Source organism: Pseudophryne corroboree, unplaced genomic scaffold (assembly GCF_028390025.1).
Source record: "Pseudophryne corroboree isolate aPseCor3 unplaced genomic scaffold, aPseCor3.hap2 scaffold_1516, whole genome shotgun sequence".
Taxonomy (NCBI): Eukaryota; Metazoa; Chordata; class Amphibia; order Anura; family Myobatrachidae; genus Pseudophryne; species Pseudophryne corroboree.
In genome coordinates, this window is record NW_026968148.1 from 93575 (window position 1) to 114000 (window position 20426).

At 35.4% G+C, this 20426-nt stretch overlaps 3 non-coding genes across 3 annotated transcripts; all 3 read left to right on the plus strand.

Moving 5' to 3' along the window:
• The first annotated feature begins 9611 nt into the window (after positions 1-9611).
• On the plus strand, positions 9612-9685 carry TRNAS-ACU (transfer RNA serine (anticodon ACU)). The gene has a single exon. It is a non-coding gene; the product is annotated as a tRNA-Ser (tRNA).
• Positions 9686-13111: 3426 nt separating this feature from the next.
• Positions 13112-13185, plus strand: TRNAS-ACU (transfer RNA serine (anticodon ACU)). The gene has a single exon. It is a non-coding gene; the product is annotated as a tRNA-Ser (tRNA).
• A 3426-nt stretch (positions 13186-16611) lies between these two features.
• Positions 16612-16685, plus strand: TRNAS-ACU (transfer RNA serine (anticodon ACU)). Its single transcript has one exon. It is a non-coding gene; the product is annotated as a tRNA-Ser (tRNA).
• The last annotated feature ends 3741 nt before the right edge of the window (positions 16686-20426 follow it).

Sequence of the window (20426 nt, forward strand, 5' to 3'; positions counted from 1 at the left end):
AAAGAAAATTAAGTGGATTTTTGAAAGAAAACAATACTATCAATATACTATTAAAACAAATTAAAATGGTAGAAGTTATTGTACTGTAAGTAAAAATAAAAGAGCCAACATATCAATCCCAGTTTTGGATTACTTTAATTAACAAAAAAAAATGCATATAACAGAGGATAGTTTCAATCTGCCTACCTCTGGGTTATGTGCCCAGCATGCTTCCATTGCTGTACTCTGCTGCACATGTAAGTGCAATAGATCCTGAAGCACTCACTCATCATGTGAAAGTACCAATGTGTTTCTTCGTTGGTTGATGGAAGAAACATCTTACAAAAACTCTCCAGATTATTGACTTTTTAAAGTTTTTCTAGGAAACGTTTTAGATGAATGCTTATTAGCTTTTGTCAGTATGTACTTTTGCAAAGTGTCTCTGTGGCGCAATCAGTTAGTGTGTGTGGCTATTATCCAAAAGGTTGGTGGTTCAATCCCACCCAGGGACGTAATTGACCTTGTTATCAGATTTTGGTGATCTTTAAGTAGACAAGTCAAAATTTCAAACCCCCTCTTATGGTGTAGGGTACCTGGCCTTCTCTGATGTAATCAGAGTTAGATTTGATTCAGTGATTTTATAAAAACAGCTAGGAAGCACAATTTAGCAGTGGGTTGCAGAGAAAAAGAAATATGCTGGCAAAAAAAATCCAATTGAGTGATTAAACAGCTCTTCATTTTCTGGCTTTATTTTTATGCTAACAAATTTGTTCTCTGAAAAGTGTCCACAAAGCCAAGTCTCTGATTAACACCTTTGTAAGGATGGTTTTTAACCTATTACTAAATTAAACTTGCTTCATTGGAAAGGCAGCAAGATGCATCCTCATTTCAATGTCTACTGAAATAATACAGGTTGACACCAGGAAACATTAACGCCACTGCATCCTTGCTGCTTTCTCATGTGGAAGTCTGTTTAATGTGAAAACAAGGTGATATCTAATTAGCACACAGGTAAGGAATTAAGAAAATCTTTATTTAAGGGTGAAAATGTTTCTCACAAAATCGTTGCCCCAATGCATCATTGAAATTCAAGCTGGAAAGATGATTTTAATATATCACTTGTACATTTTGTATTGCTCTTCTGGTGACAATGTAGTTTGTTTTTGTCAATAACCATTTTAATAATAGGGTAAAGAAAATTAAGTGGATTTTTGAAAGAAAACAATACTATCAATATACTATTAAAACAAATTAAAATGGTAGAAGTTATTGTACTGTAAGTAAAAATAAAAGAGCCAACATATCAATCCCAGTTTTGGATTACTTTAATTAACAAAAAAAATGCATATAGCAGAGGATAGTTTCAATCTGCCTACCTCTGGGTTATGTGCCCAGCATGCTTCCATTGCTGTACTCTGCTGCACATGTAAGTGCAATAGATCCTGAAGCACTCACTCATCATGTGAAAGTACCAATGTGTTTCTTCGTTGGTTGATGGAAGAAACATCTTACAAAAACTCTCCAGATTATTGACTTTTTAAAGTTTTTCTAGGAAACGTTTTAGATGAACGCTTATTAGCCTTTGTCAGTATGTACTTTTGCAAAGTGTCTCTGTGGCGCAATCAGTTAGTGTGTGTGGCTATTATCCAAAAGGTTGGTGGTTCAATCCCACCCAGGGACGTAATTGACCTTGTTATCAGATTTTGGTGATCTTTAAGTAGACAAGTCAAAATTTCAAACCCCCTCTTATGGTGTAGGGCAATGATTTTCAACCATTTTTTACTGGCGGCACACCGAACAATGTGGGTAATTCCAAGTTGATCGCAGCAGGAATTCTGTTAGCAATTGGGCAAAACCATGTGCACTGCAGGGGAGGCAGATATAACATGTGCAGAGAGAGTTAGATTTGGGTGTGGTGTGTTCAATCTGCAATCTAATTTGCAGTGTAAAAATAAAGCAGCCAGTATTTACCCTGCACAGAAACAAAATAACCCACCCAAATCTAACTCTCTCTGCAAATGTTATATCTACCACACCTGCAGTGCACATGGTTTTGCCCAACTGCTAAAAAATTTCCTGCTGCGATCAACTTGGATTTACCCCCAATATTTTAAAATTACCAAGGCGCACCATCAGTTCCTCACAGAAAAAACAAAAAACACACATTGGCCCTCACAGTAAAAAAAATCCACATATACATTGGCCTACACAGAAAAAAACACATCACATTGCTGCCCACATAAATCATGTTGCTCACACATAAATCAGTAACATTTCTCTCCACATAAATCCTATTGCTCCGGACATGAATTATTCACATTGTTTCCCCCATAAATCTATAAATCCTATTGCTCCCCACAGGAGAAATAACATAACAAATATTAGCCCCTACCGGTCAGCTGTCCTCCTCCCTGTCCCTCAGTGGCAGGGGTTGTTCATAGTGGAGTGCTGTGAATACTGAGCAGCGGGCGGTCGGGCAGGTGTGGATGTGGGTGGACAAGGAAAGCTGTGGATGCAGGTGGGAACTGGAAGATGTGTATGCATGCGGGTGGGCTGGCTGGGTGGTGAGATGCAGTGTCCGTGACCTATGATATCATACCGCCGTGTCATCAAGGCATAGGTCACGGCCGGAGCATGACTGATCCTCTAAGAAGAGCCTGGGCCAACAGTTCACTCTGAAAGTGTAGGAAGCTGCTCTGGCTCCGCGGCACACCTTGCAACTGGTCGCGGCACACAAGTGTGCCACGGCACACTGGTTGAAAAAGCCTGGTGTAGGGTACCTGGCCTTCTCTGATGTAATCAGAGTTAGATTTGATTCAGTGATTTTATAAAAACAGCTAGGAAGCACAATTTAGCAGTGGGTTGCAGAGAAAAAGAAATATGCTGGCAAAAAAATCCAATTGAGTGATTAAACAGCTCTTCATTTTCTGGCTTTATTTTTATGCTAACAAATTTGTTCTCTGAAAAGTGTCCACAAAGCCAAGTCTCTGATTAACACCTTTGTAAGGATGGTTTTTCACCTATTACTAAATTAAACTTGCTTCATTGGAAAGGCAGCAAGATGCATCCTCATTTCAATGTCTACTGAAATAATACAGGTTGACACCAGGAAACATTAACGCCACTGCATCCTTGCTGCTTTCTCATGTGGAAGTCTGTTTAATGTGAAAACAAGGTGATATCTAATTAGCACACAGGTAAGGAATTAAGAAAATCTTTATTTAAGGGTGAAAATGTTTCTCACAAAATCGTTGCCCCAATGCATCATTGAAATTCAAGCTGGAAAGATGATTTTAATATATCACTTGTACATTTTGTATTGCTCTTCTGGTGACAATGTAGTTTGTTTTTGTCAATTACCCTTTTAATAATAGGGTAAAGAAAATTAAGTGGATTTTTGAAAGAAAACTATACTTTCAATATACTATTAAAACAAATTAAAATGGTAAAAGTTATTGTACTTTAATGAAAAATAAAAGAGCAAAAATATCAATCCCAGTTTTGGATTACTTTAATTAACAAAAAAAATGCATATAGCAGAGGATAGTTTTAATCTGCCTACCTCTGCGTTATGGGCCCCGCATGCTTCCATTGCAGTACTTTGCTGCACATGTAAGTGCAAGAGATCCTGAAGCACTCACTCATCATGGGAAAGTACCAATGTGTTTCTTCGTTGGTGGATGGAAGAAACATCTTACAAAAACTCTCCAGATTATTGACTTTTTAAAGTTTTTCTAGGAAACGTTTTAGATGAATGCTTATTAGCCTTTGTCAGTATGTACTTTTGCAAAGTGTCTCTGTGGCGCAATCAGTTAGTGTGTACGGCTATAAACCAAAAGGTTGGTGGTTCAATCCCACCCAGGGACGTAATTGACCTTGTTATCAGATTTTGGTGATCTTTAAGTACACAAGTCAAAATTTCAAACCCCCTCTTATGGTGTAGGGTACCTGGCCTTCTCTGATGTAATCAGAGTTAAATTTGATTCAGTGATTTTATAAAAACAGCTAGGAAGCACAATTTAGCAGTGGGTTGCAGAGAAAAAGAAATATGCTGGCAAAAAAATCCAATTGAGTGATTAAACAGCTCTTAATTTTCTGGCTTTATTTTTATGCTAACAAATTTGTTCTCTGAAAAGTGTCCACAAAGCCAAGTCTCTGATTAACACCTTTGTAGGGATGGTTTTTCACCTATTACTAAACTAAATTTGCTTCATTGGAAAGGCAGCAAGATGCATCCTCATTTCAATGTCTACTGAAATAATACGGGTTGACACCAGGAAACATTAACGCCACTGCATCCTTGCTGCGTTCTCATGTGGAAGTCTGTTTAATGTGAAAACAAGGTGATATCTAATTAGCACACAGGTAAGGAATTAAGAAAATCTTTATTTAAGGGTGAAGATGTTTCTCACAAAATCGTTGCCCCAATGCATCATTGAAATTCAAGATGGAAAGATGATTTTAATATATCACTTGTACATTTTGTATTGCTCTTCTGGTGACAATGTAGTTTGTTTTTGTCAATTACCCTTTTAATAATAGGGTAAAGAAAATTAAGTGGATTTTTGAAAGAAAACTATACTTTCAATATACTATTAAAACAAATTAAAATGGTAAAAGTTATTGTACTTTAATGAAAAATAAAAGAGCAAAAATATCAATCCCAGTTTTGGATTACTTTAATTAACAAAAAAAATGCATATAGCAGAGGATAGTTTTAATCTGCCTACCTCTGCGTTATGGGCCCCGCATGCTTCCATTGCAGTACTTTGCTGCACATGTAAGTGCAAGAGATCCTGAAGCACTCACTCATCATGGGAAAGTACCAATGTTTTTCTTCGTTGGTGGATGGAAGAAACATCTTACAAAAACTCTCCAGATTATTGACTTTTTAAAGTTTTTCTAGGAAACGTTTTAGATGAATGCTTATTAGCTTTTGTCAGTATGTACTTTTGCAAAGTGTCTCTGTGGCGCAATCAGTTAGTGTGTACGGCTATAAACCAAAAGGTTGGTGGTTCAATCCCACCCAGGGACGTAATTGACCTTGTTATCAGATTTTGGTGATCTTTAAGTAGACAAGTCAAAATTTCAAACTCCCTCTTATGGTGTAGGGTACCTGGCCTTCTCTGATGTAATCAGAGTTAGATTTGATTCAGTGATTTTATATAAACAGCTAGGAAGCACAATTTAGCAGTGGGTTGCAGAGAAAAAGAAATATGCTGGCAAAAAAATCCAATTGAGTGATTAAACAGCTATTAATTTTCTGGCTTTATTTTTATGCTAACAAATTTGTTCTCTGAAAAGTGTCCACAAAGCCAAGTCTCTGATTAACACCTTTGTAGGGATGGTTTTTCACCTATTACTAAACTAAATTTGCTTCATTGGAAAGGCAGCAAGATGCATCCTCATTTCAATGTCTACTGAAATAATACGGGTTGACACCAGGAAACATTAACGCCACTGCATCCTTGCTGCGTTCTCATGTGGAAGTCTGTTTAATGTGAAAACAAGGTGATATCTAATTAGCACACAGGTAAGGAATTAAGAAAATCTTTATTTAAGGGTGAAGATGTTTCTCACAAAATCGTTGCCCCAATGCATCATTGAAATTCAAGCTGGAAAGATGATTTTAATATATCACTTGTACATTTTGTATTGCTCTTCTGGTGACAATGTAGTTTGTTTTTGTCAATTACCCTTTTAATAATAGGGTAAAGAAAATTAAGTGGATTTTTGAAAGAAAACAATACTGTCAATATACTATTAAAACAAATTAAAATGGTAAAAGTTATTGTACTGTAAGTAAAAATAAAAGAGCCAACATATCAATCCCAGTTTTGGATTACTTTAATTAACAAAAAAAAAATGCATATAGCAGAGGATAGTTTCAATCTGCCTACCTCTGGGTTATGTGCCCAGCATGCTTCCATTGCTGTACTCTGCTGCACATGTAAGTGCAAGAGATCCTGAAGCACTCACTCATCATGGGAAAGTACCAATGTGTTTCTTCGTTGGTGGATGGAAGAAACATCTTACAAAAACTCTCCAGATTATTGACTTTTTAAAGTTTTTCTAGGAAACGTTTTAGATGAATGCTTATTAGCCTTTGTCAGTATGTACTTTTGCAAAGTGTCTTTGTGGCGCAATCAGTTAGTGTGCACGGCTGTTAACCAAAAGGTTGGTGGTACAATCCCACCAAGGGACGTAATTGACCTTGTTTTCAGATTTTGGTGATCTTTAAGTAGACAAGTCAAAATTTCAAACCCCCTGTTATGGTGTAGGGTACCTGGCCTTCTCTGATGTAATCAGAGTTAGATTTGATTCATTGATTTTATAAAAACAGCTAGGAAGCACAATTTAGCAGTGGGTTGCAGAGAAAAAGAAATATGCTGGCAAAAAAAATCCAATTGAGTGATTAAACAGCTCTTCATTTTCTGGCTTTATTTTTATGCTAACAAATTTGTTCTCTGAAAAGTGTCCACAAAGCCAAGTCTCTGATTAACACCTTTGTAGGGATGGTTTTTCACCTATTACTAAATTAAACTTGCTTCATTGGAAAGGCAGCAAGATGCATCCGCATTTCAATGTCTACTGAAATAATACAGGTTGACACCAGGAAACATTAACGCCACTGCATCCTTGCTGCTTTCTCATGTGGAAGTCTGTTTAATGTGAAAACAAGGTGATATCTAATTAGCACACAGGTAAGGAATTAAGAAAATCTTTATTTAAGGGTGAAAATGTTTCTCACAAAATCGTTGCCCCAATGCATCATTGAAATTCAAGCTGGAAAGATGATTTTAATATATCACTTGTACATTTTGTATTGCTCTTCTGGTGACAATGTAGTTTGTTTTTGTCAATTACCATTTTAATAATAGGGTAAAGAAAATTAATGGATTTTTAAAAGAAAACAATACTTTCAATATGCTATTAAAACAAATTAAAATGGTAAAAGTTATTGTACTTTAATGAAAAATAAAAGAGCAAAAATATCAATCCCAGTTTTGGATTACTTTAATTAACAAAAAAAATGCATATAGCAGAGGCTAGTTTTAATCTGCCTACCTCTGGGTTATGGGCCCAGCATGCTTCCATTGCAGTACTCTGCTGCACATGTAAGTGCAAGAGATCCTGAAGCACTCACTCATCATGGGAAAGTACCAATGTGTTTCTTCGTTGGTGGATGGAAGAAACATCTTACAAAAACTCTCCAGATTATTGACTTTTTAAAGTTTTTCTAGGAAACGTTTTAGATGAATGCTTATTAGCCTTTGTCAGTATGTACTTTTGCAAAGTGTCTTTGTGGCGCAATCAGTTAGTGTGCACGGCTGTTAACCAAAAGGTTGGTGGTACAATCCCACCAAGGGACGTAATTGACCTTGTTATCAGATTTTGGTGATCTTTAAGTAGACAAGTCAAAATTTCAAATCCCCCTCTTATGGTGTAGGGTACCTGGCCTTCTCTGATGTAATCAGAGTTAGATTTGATTCAGTGATTTTATAAAAAACAGCTAGGAAGCACAATTTAGCAATGGGTTGCAGAGAAAAAAATATGCTGGTAGAAAAATCCAATTGAGTGATTAAACAGCTCTTCATTTTCTGCCTTTATTTTTATGCTAACAAATTTGTTCTCTAAAAAGTGTCCACAAAGCCAAGTCTCTGATTAACACCTTTGTAGGGATGGTTTTTCACCTATAACTAAATTAAACTTGCTTCATTGGAAAGGCAGCAAGATGCATCCTCATTTCAATGTCTACTGAAATAATACAGGTTGACACCAGGAAACATTAACGCCACTGCATCCTTGCTGCTTTCTCATGTAGAAGTCTGTTTAATGTGAAAACAAGGTGACATCTAATTAGCACACAGGTAAGGAATTAAGAAAATCTTTATTTAAGGGTGAAGATGTTTCTCACAAAATCGTTGCCCCAATGCATCATTGAAATTCAAGCTGGAAAGATGATTTTAATATATCACTTGTACATTTTGTATTGCTCTTCTGGTGACAATGTAGTTTGTTTTTGTCAATTACCCTTTTAATAATAGGGTAAAGAAAATTAAGTGGATTTTTTAAAGAAAACTATACTGTCAATATACTATTAAAACAAATTAAAATGGAAAAAGTTATTGTACTTTAAGTAAAAATAAAAGAGCAAAAATATCAATCCCAGTTTTGATTACTTAAATTAACAAAAAAAAATGCATATAGCAAAGGATAGTTTCAATCTGCCTACCTCTGGGTTATGGGCCCAGCATGCTTCCATTGCAGTACTCTGCTGCACATGTAAGTGCAAGAGATCCTGAAGCACTCACTCATCATGGGAAAGTACCAATGTGTTTCTTCGTTGGTTGATGGAAGAAACATCTTACAAAAACTCTCCAGATTATTGACTTTTTAAAGTTTTTCTAGGAAATGTTTTAGATGAATGCTTATTAGCCTTTGTCAGTATGTACTTTTGCAAAGTGTCTCTGTGGCGCAATCAGTTAGTGTGTACGGCTATAAACCAAAAGGTTGGTGGTTCAATCCCACCCAGGGACGTAATTGACCTTGTTATCAGATTTTGGTGATCTTTAAGTAGACAAGTCAAAATTTCAAATCCCCTCTTATGGTGTAGGGTACCTGGCCTTCTCTGATGTAATCAGAGTTAGATTTGATTCAGTGATTTTATAAAAACAGCTAGGAAGCACAATTTAGCAGTGGGTTGCAGAGAAAAAGAAATATGCTGGCAAAAAAATCCAATTGAGTGATTAAACAGCTCTTCATTTTCTGGCTTTATTTTTATGCTAACAAATTTGTTCTCTGAAAAGTGTCCACAAAGCCAAGTCTCTGATGAACACCTTTGTAAGGATGGTTTTTCACCTATTACTAAATTAAACTTGCTTCATTGGAAAGGCAGCAAGATGCATCCTCATTTCAATGTCTACTGAAATAATACAGGTTGACAGCAGGAAACATTAACGCCAATGCATCCTTGCTGCTTTCTCATGTGGAAGTCTGTTTAATGTGAAAACAAGGTGATATCTAATTAGCACACAGGTAAGGAATTAAGAAAATCTTTATTTAAGGGTGAAGATGTTTCTCACAAAATCGTTGCCCCAATGCATCATTGAAATTCAAGCTGGAAAGATGATTTTAATATATCACTTGTACATTTTGTATTGCTCTTCTGGTGACAATGTAGTTTGTTTTTGTCAATTACCATTTTAATAATAGGGTAAAGAAAATTAAGTGGATTTTTGAAAGAAAACAATACTGTCAATATACTATTAAAACAAATTAAAATGGTAAAAGTCATTGTACTTTAAGTAAACATAAAATAGCTAACATATCAATCCCAGTTTTGGATTACTTTAACAAAAAAAATGCATATAGCAGAGGATAGTTTCAATCTGCCTACCTCTGGGTAATGGGCCCAGCATGCTTCCATTGCAGTACTCTGCTGCACATGTAAGTGCAAGAGATCCTGAAGCACTCACTCATCATGGGAAAGTACCAATGTGTTTCTTCGTTGGTTGATTTAAGAAAATTCTTACAAAAACTCTCCAGATTATTGACTTTTTAAAGTTTTTCTAGGAACCGTTCTAGATGAATGCTTATTAGCCTTTGTCAGTATGTACTTTTTGCAAAGTGTCTCTGTGGCGCAATCGGTTAGTGTGTCTGGCTACTAACCAAAAGGTTGGTGGTTCAATCCCACCTAGGGACATAATTGACCTTGTGATCAGGTTTTGGTGATATTTAAGTAGACAAGTCAAAATTTCAAACCCCCTCTTATGGTGTAGGGTACCTGGCCTTCTCTGATGTAATCAGAGTTAGATTTGATTCAGTGATTTTATAAAAAACAGCTAGGAAGCACAATTTAGCAATGGGTTGCAGAGAAAAAAATATGCTGGTAGAAAAATCCAATTGAGTGATTAAACAGCTCTTCATTTTCTGCCTTTATTTTTATGCTAACAAATTTGTTCTCTAAAAAGTGTCCACAAAGCCAAGTCTCTGATTAACACCTTTGTAGGGATGGTTTTTCACCTATAACTAAATTAAACTTGCTTCATTGGAAAGGCAGCAAGATGCATCCTCATTTCAATGTCTACTGAAATAATACAGGTTGACACCAGGAAACATTAACGCCACTGCATCCTTGCTGCTTTCTCATGTAGAAGTCTGTTTAATGTGAAAACAAGGTGACATCTAATTAGCACACAGGTAAGGAATTAAGAAAATCTTTATTTAAGGGTGAAGATGTTTCTCACAAAATCGTTGCCCCAATGCATCATTGAAATTCAAGCTGGAAAGATGATTTTAATATATCACTTGTACATTTTGTATTGCTCTTCTGGTGACAATGTAGTTTGTTTTTGTCAATTACCCTTTTAATAATAGGGTAAAGAAAATTAAGTGGATTTTTTAAAGAAAACTATACTGTCAATATACTATTAAAACAAATTAAAATGGTAAAAGTTATTGTACTTTAAGTAAAAATAAAAGAGCAAAAATATCAATCCCAGTTTTGATTACTTAAATTAACAAAAAAAATTCATATAGCAAAGGATAGTTTCAATCTGCCTACCTCTGGGTTATGGGCCCAGCATGCTTCCATTGCAGTACTCTGCTGCACATGTAAGTGCAAGAGATCCTGAAGCACTCACTCATCATGGGAAAGTACCAATGTGTTTCTTCGTTGGTTGATGGAAGAAACATCTTACAAAAACTCTCCAGATTATTGACTTTTTAAAGTTTTTCTAGGAAACGTTCTAGATGTATGCTTATTAGCCTTTGTCAGTATGTACTTTTTGCAAAGTGTCTCTGTGGCGCAATCGGTTAGTGTGTCCGACTACTAACCAAAAGGTTGGTGGTTCAATCCCACCCAGGGACGTAATTGACCTTGTTATCAGATTTTGGTGATCTTTAAGTAGACAAGTCAAAATTTCAAACCACCTGTTATGGTGTAGGGTACCTGGCCTTCTCTGATGTAATCAGAGTTAGATTTGATTCATTGATTTTATAAAAACAGCTAGGAAGCACAATTTAGCAGTGGGTTGCAGAGAAAAAGAAATATGCTGGCAAAAAAAATCCAATTGAGTGATTAAACAGCTCTTCATTTTCTGGCTTTATTTTTATGCTAACAAATTTGTTCTCTGAAAAGTGTCCACAAAGCCAAGTCTCTGATTAACACCTTTGTAGGGATGGTTTTTCACCTATTACTAAATTAAACTTGCTTCATTGGAAAGGCAGCAAGATGCATCCGCATTTCAATGTCTACTGAAATAATACAGGTTGACACCAGGAAACATTAACGCCACTGCATCCTTGCTGCTTTCTCATGTGGAAGTCTGTTTAATGTGAAAACAAGGTGATATCTAATTAGCACACAGGTAAGGAATTAAGAAAATCTTTATTTAAGGGTGAAAATGTTTCTCACAAAATCGTTGCCCCAATGCATCATTGAAATTCAAGCTGGAAAGATGATTTTAATATATCACTTGTACATTTTGTATTGCTCTTCTGGTGACAATGTAGTTTGTTTTTGTCAATTACCATTTTAATAATAGGGTAAAGAAAATTAATGGATTTTTAAAAGAAAACAATACTTTCAATATGCTATTAAAACAAATTAAAATGGTAAAAGTTATTGTACTTTAATGAAAAATAAAAGAGCAAAAATATCAATCCCAGTTTTGGATTACTTTAATTAACAAAAAAAATGCATATAGCAGAGGCTAGTTTTAATCTGCCTACCTCTGGGTTATGGGCCCAGCATGCTTCCATTGCAGTACTCTGCTGCACATGTAAGTGCAAGAGATCCTGAAGCACTCACTCATCATGGGAAAGTACCAATGTGTTTCTTCGTTGGTGGATGGAAGAAACATCTTACAAAAACTCTCCAGATTATTGACTTTTTAAAGTTTTTCTAGGAAACGTTTTAGATGAATGCTTATTAGCCTTTGTCAGTATGTACTTTTGCAAAGTGTCTCTGTGGCGCAATCAGTTAGTGTGTACGGCTATAAACGAAAAGGTTGGTGGTTCAATCCCACCCAGGGACGTAATTGACCTTGTTATCAGATTTTGGTGATCTTTAAGTAGACAAGTCAAAATTTCACATCCCCTCTTATGGTGTAGGGTACCTGGCCTTCTCTGATGTAATCAGAGTTAGATTTGATTCAGTGATTTTATAAAAACAGCTAGGAAGCACAATTTAGCAGTGGGTTGCAGAGAAAAAGAAATATGCTGGCAAAAAAATCCAATTGAGTGATTAAACAGCTCTTCATTTTCTGGCTTTATTTTTATGCTAACAAATTTGTTCTCTGAAAAGTGTCCACAAAGCCAAGTCTCTGATGAACACCTTTGTAAGGATGGTTTTTCACCTATTACTAAATTAAACTTGCTTCATTGGAAAGGCAGCAAGATGCATCCTCATTTCAATGTCTACTGAAATAATACAGGTTGACAGCAGGAAACATTAACGCCAATGCATCCTTGCTGCTTTCTCATGTGGAAGTCTGTTTAATGTGAAAACAAGGTGATATCTAATTAGCACACAGGTAAGGAATTAAGAAAATCTTTATTTAAGGGTGAAGATGTTTCTCACAAAATCGTTGCCCCAATGCATCATTGAAATTCAAGCTGGAAAGATGATTTTAATATATCACTTGTACATTTTGTATTGCTCTTCTGGTGACAATGTAGTTTGTTTTTGTCAATTACCATTTTAATAATAGGGTAAAGAAAATTAAGTGGATTTTTGAAAGAAAACAATACTGTCAATATACTATTAAAACAAATTAAAATGGTAAAAGTCATTGTACTTTAAGTAAACATAAAATAGCTAACATATCAATCCCAGTTTTGGATTACTTTAACAAAAAAAATGCATATAGCAGAGGATAGTTTCAATCTGCCTTCCTCTGGGTAATGGGCCCAGCATGCTTCCATTGCAGTACTCTGCTGCACATGTAAGTGCAAGAGATCCTGAAGCACTCACTCATCATGGGAAAGTACCAATGTGTTTCTTCGTTGGTTGATTTAAGAAAATTCTTACAAAAACTCTCCAGATTATTGACTTTTTAAAGTTTTTCTAGGAACCGTTCTAGATGAATGCTTATTAGCCTTTGTCAGTATGTACTTTTTGCAAAGTGTCTCTGTGGCGCAATCGGTTAGTGTGTCTGGCTACTAACCAAAAGGTTGGTGGTTCAATCCCACCTAGGGACATAATTGACCTTGTGATCAGGTTTTGGTGATATTTAAGTAGACAAGTCAAAATTTCAAACCCCCTCTTATGGTGTAGGGTACCTGGCCTTCTCTGATGTAATCAGAGTTAGATTTGATTCAGTGATTTTATAAAAAACAGCTAGGAAGCACAATTTAGCAATGGGTTGCAGAGAAAAAAATATGCTGGTAGAAAAATCCAATTGAGTGATTAAACAGCTCTTCATTTTCTGCCTTTATTTTTATGCTAACAAATTTGTTCTCTAAAAAGTGTCCACAAAGCCAAGTCTCTGATTAACACCTTTGTAGGGATGGTTTTTCACCTATAACTAAATTAAACTTGCTTCATTGGAAAGGCAGCAAGATGCATCCTCATTTCAATGTCTACTGAAATAATACAGGTTGACACCAGGAAACATTAACGCCACTGCATCCTTGCTGCTTTCTCATGTAGAAGTCTGTTTAATGTGAAAACAAGGTGACATCTAATTAGCACACAGGTAAGGAATTAAGAAAATCTTTATTTAAGGGTGAAGATGTTTCTCACAAAATCGTTGCCCCAATGCATCATTGAAATTCAAGCTGGAAAGATGATTTTAATATATCACTTGTACATTTTGTATTGCTCTTCTGGTGACAATGTAGTTTGTTTTTGTCAATTACCCTTTTAATAATAGGGTAAAGAAAATTAAGTGGATTTTTTAAAGAAAACTATACTGTCAATATACTATTAAAACAAATTAAAATGGTAAAAGTTATTGTACTTTAAGTAAAAATAAAAGAGCAAAAATATCAATCCCAGTTTTGATTACTTAAATTAACAAAAAAAATTCATATAGCAAAGGATAGTTTCAATCTGCCTACCTCTGGGTTATGGGCCCAGCATGCTTCCATTGCAGTACTCTGCTGCACATGTAAGTGCAAGAGATCCTGAAGCACTCACTCATCATGGGAAAGTACCAATGTGTTTCTTCGTTGGTTGATTTAAGAAAATTCTTACAAAAACTCTCCAGATTATTGACTTTTTAAAGTTTTTCTAGGAAACGTTCTAGATGAATGCTTATTAGCCTTTGTCAGTATATACTTTTTGCAAAGTGTCTCTGTGGCACAATCGGTTAGTGTGTCCGACTACTCACCAAAAGGTTGGTGGTTCAATCCCACCCAGGGACGTAATTGACCTTGTTATCAGATTTTGGTGATCTTTAAGTAGACAAGTCAAAATTTCAAACCCCCTGTTATGGTGTAGGGTACCTGGCCTTCTCTGATGTAATCAGAGTTAGATTTGATTCATTGATTTTATAAAAACAGCTAGGAAGCACAATTTAGCAGTGGGTTGCAGAGAAAAAGAAATATGCTGGCAAAAAAAATCCAATTGAGTGATTAAACAGCTCTTCATTTTCTGGCTTTATTTTTATGCTAACAAATTTGTTCTCTGAAAAGTGTCCACAAAGCCAAGTCTCTGATTAACACCTTTGTAGGGATGGTTTTTCACCTATTACTAAATTAAACTTGCTTCATTGGAAAGGCAGCAAGATGCATCCGCATTTCAATGTCTACTGAAATAATACAGGTTGACACCAGGAAACATTAACGCCACTGCATCCTTGCTGCTTTCTCATGTGGAAGTCTGTTTAATGTGAAAACAAGGTGATATCTAATTAGCACACAGGTAAGGAATTAAGAAATTCTTTATTTAAGGGTGAAAATGTTTCTCACAAAATCGTTGCCCCAATGCATCATTGAAATTCAAGCTGGAAAGATGATTTTAATATATCACTTGTACATTTTGTATTGCTCTTCTGGTGACAATGTAGTTTGTTTTTGTCAATTACCATTTTAATAATAGGGTAAAGAAAATTAATGGATTTTTAAAAGAAAACAATACTTTCAATATGCTATTAAAACAAATTAAAATGGTAAAAGTTATTGTACTTTAATGAAAAATAAAAGAGCAAAAATATCAATCCCAGTTTTGGATTACTTTAATTAACAAAAAAAATGCATATAGCAGAGGCTAGTTTTAATCTGCCTACCTCTGGGTTATGGGCCCAGCATGCTTCCATTGCAGTACTCTGCTGCACATGTAAGTGCAAGAGATCCTGAAGCACTCACTCATCATTGGAAAGTACCAATGTGTTTCTTCGTTGGTGGATGGAAGAAACATCTTACAAAAACTCTCCAGATTATTGACTTTTTAAAGTTTTTCTAGGAAACGTTTTAGATGAATGCTTATTAGCCTTTGTCAGTATGTAATTTTGCAAAGTGTCTCTGTGGCGCAATCAGTTAGTGTGTACGGCTATAAACCAAAAGGTTGGTGGTTCAATCCCACCCAGGGACGTAATTGACCTTGTTATCAGATTTTGGTGATCTTTAAGTAGACAAGTCAAAATTTCAAATCCCCTCTTATGGTGTAGGGTACCTGGCCTTCTCTGATGTAATCAGAGTTAGATTTGATTCAGTGATTTTATAAAAACAGCTAGGAAGCACAATTTAGCAGTGGGTTGCAGAGAAAAAGAAATATGCTGGCAAAAAAATCCAATTGAGTGATTAAACAGCTCTTCATTTTCTGGCTTTATTTTTATGCTAACAAATTTGTTCTCTGAAAAGTGTCCACAAAGCCAAGTCTCTGATGAACACCTTTGTAAGGATGGTTTTTCACCTATTACTAAATTAAACTTGCTTCATTGGAAAGGCAGCAAGATGCATCCTCATTTCAATGTCTACTGAAATAATACAGGTTGACAGCAGGAAACATTAACGCCAATGCATCCTTGCTGCTTTCTCATGTGGAAGTCTGTTTAATGTGAAAACAAGGTGATATCTAATTAGCACACAGGTAAGGAATTAAGAAAATCTTTATTTAAGGGTGAAGATGTTTCTCACAAAATCGTTGCCCCAATGCATCATTGAAATTCAAGCTGGAAAGATGATTTTAATATATCACTTGTACATTTTGTATTGCTCTTCTGGTGACAATGTAGTTTGTTTTTGTCAATTACCATTTTAATAATAGGGTAAAGAAAATTAAGTGGATTTTTGAAAGAAAACAATACTGTCAATATACTATTAAAACAAATTAAAATGGTAAAAGTCATTGTACTTTAAGTAAACATAAAATAGCTAACATATCAATCCCAGTTTTGGATTACTTTAACAAAAAAAATGCATATAGCAGAGGATAGTTTCAATCTGCCTACCTCTGGGTAATGGGCCCAGCATGCTTCCATTGCAGTACTCTGCTGCACATGTAAGTGCAAGAGATCCTGAAGCACTCACTCATCATGGGAAAGTACCAATGTGTTTCTTCGTTGGTTGATTTAAGAAACATCTTACAAAAACTCTCCAGATTATTGACTTTTTAAAGTTTTTCTAGGAAACGTTCTAGATGTATGCTTATTAGCCTTTGTCAGTATGTACTTTTTGCAAAGTGTCTCTGTGGCGCAATCGGTTAGTGTGTTCGACTACTAACCAAAAGGTTGGTGGTTCAATCCCACCCAGGGACGTAATTGACCTTGTTATCAGATTTTGGTGATCTTTAAGTAGACAAGTCAAAATTTCAAACCCCCTGTTATGGTGTAGGGTACCTGGCCTTCTCTGATGTAATCAGAGTTAGATTTGATTCATTGATTTTATAAAAACAGCTAGGAAGCACAATTTAGCAGTGGGTTGCAGAGAAAAAGAAATATGCTGGCAAAAAAAATCCAATTGAGTGATTAAACAGCTCTTCATTTTCTGGCTTTATTTTTATGCTAACAAATTTGTTCTCTGAAAAGTGTCCACAAAGCCAAGTCTCTGATTAACACCTTTGTAGGGATGGTTTTTCACCTATTACTAAATTAAACTTGCTTCATTGGAAAGGCAGCAAGATGCATCCGCATTTCAATGTCTACTGAAATAATACAGGTTGACACCAGGAAACATTAACGCCACTGCATCCTTGCTGCTTTCTCATGTGGAAGTCTGTTTAATGTGAAAACAAGGTGATATCTAATTAGCACACAGGTAAGGAATTAAGAAAATCTTTATTTAAGGGTGAAAATGTTTCTCACAAAATCGTTGCCCCAATGCATCATTGAAATTCAAGCTGGAAAGATGATTTTAATATATCACTTGTACATTTTGTATTGCTCTTCTGGTGACAATGTAGTTTGTTTTTGTCAATTACCATTTTAATAATAGGGTAAAGAAAATTAATGGATTTTTAAAAGAAAACAATACTTTCAATATGCTATTAAAACAAATTAAAATGGTAAAAGTTATTGTACTTTAAGTAAAAATAAAAGAGCAAAAATATCAATCCCAGTTTTGATTACTTAAATTAACAAAAAAAATGCATATAGCAAAGGATAGTTTCAATCTGCCTACCTCTGGGTTATGGGCCCAGCATGCTTCCATTGCAGTACTCTGCTGCACATGTAAGTGCAAGAGATCCTGAAGCACTAACTCATCATGGGAAAGTACCAATGTGTTTCTTCGTTGGTTGATGGAAGAAACATCTTACAAAAACTCTCCAGATTATTGACTTTTTAAAGTTTTTCTAGGAAACGTTCTAGATGTATGCTTATTAGCCTTTGTCAGTATGTACTTTTTGCAAAGTGTTTCTGTGGCGCAATCGGTTAGTGTGTCCGGCTACTTACCAAAAGGTTGGTGGTTCAATCCCAACCAGGGACGTAATTGACCTTGTTATCAGATTTTGGTGATCTTTAAGTAGACAAGTCAAAATTTCAAACCCCCTGTTCTGGTGTAGGGTACCTGGCCTTCTCTGATGTAATCAGAGTTAGATTTGATTCAGTGATTTTATAAAAACAGCTAGGAAGCACAATTTAGCAGTGGGTTGCAGAGAAAAAGAAATATGCTGGCAAAAAAAATCCAATTGAGTGATTCAACAGCTCTTCATTTTCTGGCTTTATTTTTATGCTAACAAATTTGTTCTCTGAAAAGTGTCCACAAAGCCAAGTCTCTGATTAACACCTTTGTAAGGATGGTTTTTAATCTATTACTAAATTAAACTTGCTTCATTGGAAAGGCAGCAAGATGCATCCTCATTTCAATGTCTACTGAAATAATACAGGTTGACACCAGGAAACATTAACGCCACTGCATCCTTGCTGCTTTCTCATGTGGAAGTCTGTTTAATGTGAAAACAAGGTGATATCTAATTAGCACACAGGTAAGGAATTAAGAAAATCTTTATTTAAGGGTGAAAATGTTTCTCACAAAATCGTTGCCCCAATGCATCACTTAAATTCAAGCTGGAAAGATGATTTTAATATATCACTTGTACATTTTGTATTGCTCTTCTGGTGACAATGTAGTTTGTTTTTGTCAATTACCATTTTAATAATAGGGTAAAGAAAATTAAGCTGATTTTTGAAAGAAAACAATACTGTCAATATACTATTAAAACAAATTAAAATGGTAAAAGTTATTGTACTTTAAGTAAAAATAAAAGAGCCAATTTATCAATCCCAGTTTTGGATTACTTTAATTAACAAAAAAAAATGCATATAGCAGAGGATAGTTTCAATCTGCCTACCTCTGGGTTATGTGCCCAGCATGCTTCCATTGCTGTACTCTGCTGCACATGTAAGTGCAATAGATCCTGAAGCACTCACTCATCATGGGAAAGTACCAATGTGTTTCTTCGTTGGTTGATGAAAGAAACATCTTACAAAAACTCTCCAGATTATTGACTTTTTAAAGTTTTTCTAGGAAACGTTCTAGATGTATGCTTATTAGCCTTTGTCAGTATGTACTTTTTGCAAAGTGTCTCTGTGGCGCAATCGGTTAGTGTGTCCGACTACTAACCAAAAGGTTGGTGGTTCAATCCCACCCAGGGACGTAATTGACCTTGTTATCAGATTTTGGTGATCTTTAAGTAGACAAGTCAAAATTTCAAACCCCCTGTTATGGTGTAGGGTACCTGGCCTTCTCTGATGTAATCAGAGTTAGATTTGATTCAGTGATTTTATAAAAACAGCTAGGAAGCACAATTTAGCAGTGGGTTGCAGAGAAAAAGAAATATGCTGGCAAAAAAATCCAATTGAGTGATTAAACAGCTCTTCATTTTCTGGCTTTATTTTTATGCTAACAAATTTGTTCTCTGAAAAGTGTCCACAAAGCCAAGTCTCTGATGAACACCTTTGTAAGGATGGTTTTTCACCTATTACTAAATTAAACTTGCTTCATTGGAAAGGCAGCAAGATGCATCCTCATTTCAATGTCTACTGAAATAATACAGGTTGACACCAGGAAACATTAACGCCAATGCATCCTTGCTGCTTTCTCATGTGGAAGTCTGTTTAATGTGAAAACACGGTGATATCTAATTAGCACACAAGTAAGGAATAAAGAAAATCTTTATTTAAGGGTGAAGATGTTTCTCACAAAATCGTTTCCCCAATGCATCATTGAAATTCAAGCTGGAAAGATGATTTTAATATATCACTTGTACATTTTGTATTGCTCTTCTGGTGACAATGTAGTTTGTTTTTGTCAATTACCATTTTAATAATAGGGTAAAGAAAATTAAGTGGATTTTTGAAAGAAAACAATACTGTCAATATACTATTAAAACAAATTAAAATGGTAAAAGTCATTGTACTTTAAGTAAACATAAAATAGCTTACATATCAATCCCAGTTTTGGATTACTTTAAAAAAAAAAAAATGCATATAGCAGAGGATAGTTTCAATCTGCCTACCTCTGGGTAATGGGCCCAGCATGCTTCCATTGCAGTACTCTGCTGCACATGTAAGTGCAAGAGATCCTGAAGCACTCACTCATCATGGGAAAGTACCAATGTGTTTCTTCGTTGGTTGATTTAAGAAAATTCTTACAAAAACTCTCCAGATTATTGACTTTTTAAAGTTTTTCTAGGAAACGTTCTAGATGAATGCTTATTAGCCTTTGTCAGTACGTACTTTTTGCAAAGTGTCTCTGTGGCTCAATCGGTTAGTGTGTCTGGCTACTAACCAAAAGGTTTGTGGTTCAATCCCACCCAGGGACATAAATGACCTTGTGATCAGGTTTTGGTGATATTTAAGTAGACAAGTCAAAATTTCAAACCCCCTCTTATGGTGTAGGGTACCTGGCCTTCTCTGATGTAATCAGAGTTAGATTTGATTCAGTGATTTTATAAAAAAACAGCTAGGAAGCACAATTTAGCAATGGGTTGCAGAGAAAAAAATATGCTGGTAGAAAAATCCAATTGAGTGATTAAACAGCTCTTCATTTTCTGCCTT